The sequence below is a fragment of the Miniopterus schreibersii genome (assembly GCF_964146895.1).
Source record: "Miniopterus schreibersii genome assembly, chromosome: 4".
In the NCBI taxonomy this organism is placed as follows: domain Eukaryota; kingdom Metazoa; phylum Chordata; class Mammalia; order Chiroptera; family Miniopteridae; genus Miniopterus; species Miniopterus schreibersii.
The window spans coordinates 47351093-47354332 of NC_138105.1; the positions used below are offsets into that span (position 1 = coordinate 47351093).

The following is a 3240-nucleotide window of genomic DNA, read 5'->3' on the forward strand; positions in this document are numbered from 1 at the left end:
GCAGACTTTTTAAAGCATATCTCACACACACACACACACACACACACACACACACAGTCTCATGATGCTATGGGTTGAAGGTGCAGCCAGGATTTTCCAACTTATGGAATTTGCTAGATGAATGTGTTGGTGGTGGTTCCTAGGACTGCAACTTCTAAACCAGTTCCTGAGAGTAGCAGGAAATCAGTGCTCAGCAAGAAGACACCAGCTGTGCGGTCCTCACAGAGGTGCTCTCTGCACCCTCCCTTTGCTCCCCGCCCAAGAAGAAACACTGGAGGCAAGAATATAAATGATATCCCCAGGGATTCCAAGATATATCTGGGCAAGCTCTTTGGGGAGAGATGTGAGCTAGATACTACAGTTGCCCAGGAAGTAGAGGAATGGAGAGCCACTGTAATTCTAGCCTTTGTGTGCTGTGAACCCATTAAGATGAATCATGCCACTCCCAAAGATATCCACATCTAATCCCTGGAACCTGAGAATATGTTACATTAAGTGATAAAAGGGGAGGTTCTTTCCTTTCTGCTCTAGGCCTGAGTGGCTGCCTTTGAAATGGGCAAGTTTATGAAACCCGGGAAGGTGGTGCTGGTCCTGGCCGGATGCCGCTCCGGACACAAAGTGGTCATCACGAAGAACATTAAGGATGGCACGTCAGACTGCCCTCCAGCCATGCTCTAGTGGCTGTAATTGACCGCTATCCCTCAAAGTGACAGCTGCCATGGGCAAGAAGAAAATTGACAAGAGGCCAAAGATCAAGTCTTTTGTGAAAGTTTATAACTACAATCACCTCATGCCCACAAGGTATTCTGTGGCTATCCCCTTGGACAAAACTGTCGTCACCAAGGACGTCTTCAGAGACCCTGCTCTGAAATGCAAAGCCCTATGGGAGGCCAAGGTCAAGTTAGAAGAGAGATACAAGACTGGCAAGAACAAATGGTTCTTCCAGAAGCTGCAGTTTTAGACCTTTTTTTGTTTCAGTCATTAAAAATACAAAATAAATAAATAAATAAATAAATAAATAAATAAATAAATAAATAAATTTTAAAAATTATAAAAGGGACTTTGCAGATGTGATTAAGTTAAGGATCTTGAGTTGAGGAAATTATTCTGAATTATCTGGGGGGTTTCTATGTAGTCCTAGAGTTCCTAATAAGAGGGAGTCAGGAGAGTCTGAGAAAGAGTAGAAGGCAATGTGATGATGGAAGCAGAAAAAGGGATTAGAAGATGCTGTGCTGAAGGACTTGAAGATAAATGCTGAGGCAGGAACCAAGGAATGCAGACAGCCTCTAGAAGCTAGAAGAGGCAAGGAAATAGTCTCCCTTGAACTTTCAAGAGGAAGGCAGCTCTATGGCCCGTTAGAGATTTCTGACTTCCAGCATAAGAGAATAAAATTGTGTTGTTTAAAGTCCCTAAGTTTGTGGTAATTTCTTACTGCACTAATAAGAAACTATGTTGGACGAGGTCCCCAAAACCACCCTTAAGACTTGATTATTCACTAGAGGGACTCATAAGACTAAGGAAAGCTATTATACTCGTGGCTATGGTTAATTACAACAAAAGAATACAGTTTAAAATCAGCAAAAGGGAAAGGCACATGGGACATTTACCATAAATCACATTTATTAGCCTAAACTATTTGACCAAACAGGTAGAGCACGGCCCAAGTCCTCAGGCATACAAATACATTCTTATTGGAGAGACTATGCCAAGGGTTCGGAGGTTATCTCCCGAGAATTGGCCAAAGGCTAGTCCTGAAGACAGGTCTTTCTTGGGAGTGTGCAGGGTTTGAGCAACACAGGCCTGCCTAGTTAACCCTTTCCCGCACAGAAAATAATACAGGTACTTAGGTTGGTGAGGCCTGAGTACATCCAGGTTATAATTCTGGGTTAACTGAGCACATTTATACTAAGCATTTACTAGTTCAAAAAACTAAGTGAATTGTTATGATTTATCGATGAATTAGAACCTGTTAGAAAGCTCACTGTATAGTGAGGGAAGCTTACTGATAAAGGTACCACACAAGATTTAAGAGATGATGGTCAGGATGTAAGAAGACTTCAACAAAGAGAAAAATTAGACCTGCAGCAGGAAGGGTTTGCTGGGAATGGAAACGTAATTATGACTCTCCTTTATGGACTCTTAGAACTGAAAATGACTTCAAGAAATAACATTGGCTATTTCTTATCTGAGCCTGATAGAGAAGTCAATTAGCATCCCTTTCTTAATAAATACAGAAATATTTTAAGGCAGTAATCAGACTTCCTCTTAATGGTCTCTTTTCAAGGCCATGGAACCTTCACAAAGGTTTAGTCATTTGGGGGAATCTTTATTAAGTTTTCTGCAGCTACTACACATTCTCTGTGCCTCATTTCAAAGTGAATGAGCCTCTTTAATTAGGGCCCATGTAATGCACCATTCTGGGAATAAATTTCTTTTTCTATTATTTCAGGAAAACTTCATTCAGAAACTGGGGTCCTGGCAACACAAACAAAGCCCCAGTTAATACCAACAAAATGAGGAAGGAATTTAGCTGGGAAAACCAATCAACCAATAAATCAACCAACCAACCAACCAACAAACAAAAAAAGGAGACTTATAACCTGCATTAAAAGCTATAAAATATCATCCTCTACAAGTGATTTTTGGTTAACTCGAACCAACCTGAGGGAAATGTCTCTCTCTGGGTATTCTTAATATGCCAAGTGGGACATCAACTAACACTCATTGAGTGTTTTTATGTACTAAACACATGTTTTGAAAGATTAGCTCATTCAAACCTCATAACTACCCTAGGAAGTTGATTCTGCAATTATCATCCCCATTTTACATATGGGAAAACTGAAGCACAGAAAGGTGAAATCACTTGCCCAAGGTCACACAAGCGGGAAGTAGAAGGACTCCGAGAAGCAAGAGGAGACACGAGAAAAGAAAGCAGAGTAAGAGAAAGGGCAGAAAGCCAAAAGGTCTGAAACCATGGATTGGAAGTGATGGTGACAAAAAAGTCTGGAGTTCATTCACAAAGTAGCCTTTTGAAGGAACAAGAGACCAAATATTCATGGATGTGTAGGGGGTGGCAAGTGGGAGAAACCTGTGTCTTAAGAACCAAGTCCATAGGCATTCTTAACCAAAGGTGCCCCTGAGAGGGCAGCTCTCCAAGGAGGTGTTTGCCATGCACAAGTGTGTGAGAGAAGATCAGTAAGTGAGCCAATAGCCAATTCTCCACACACAGGGCTACAGCTG

The 3240-nt window shown here is 41.5% G+C and overlaps 1 pseudogene across 1 annotated transcript; it reads left to right on the plus strand.

Moving 5' to 3' along the window:
- The first annotated feature begins 523 nt into the window (after positions 1-523).
- Positions 524-997, plus strand: LOC308555932 (large ribosomal subunit protein eL27 pseudogene; annotated as a pseudogene). The gene has a single exon. The product of its transcript is annotated as a large ribosomal subunit protein eL27 pseudogene (transcript).
- Positions 998-3240: the final 2243 nt, after the last annotated feature.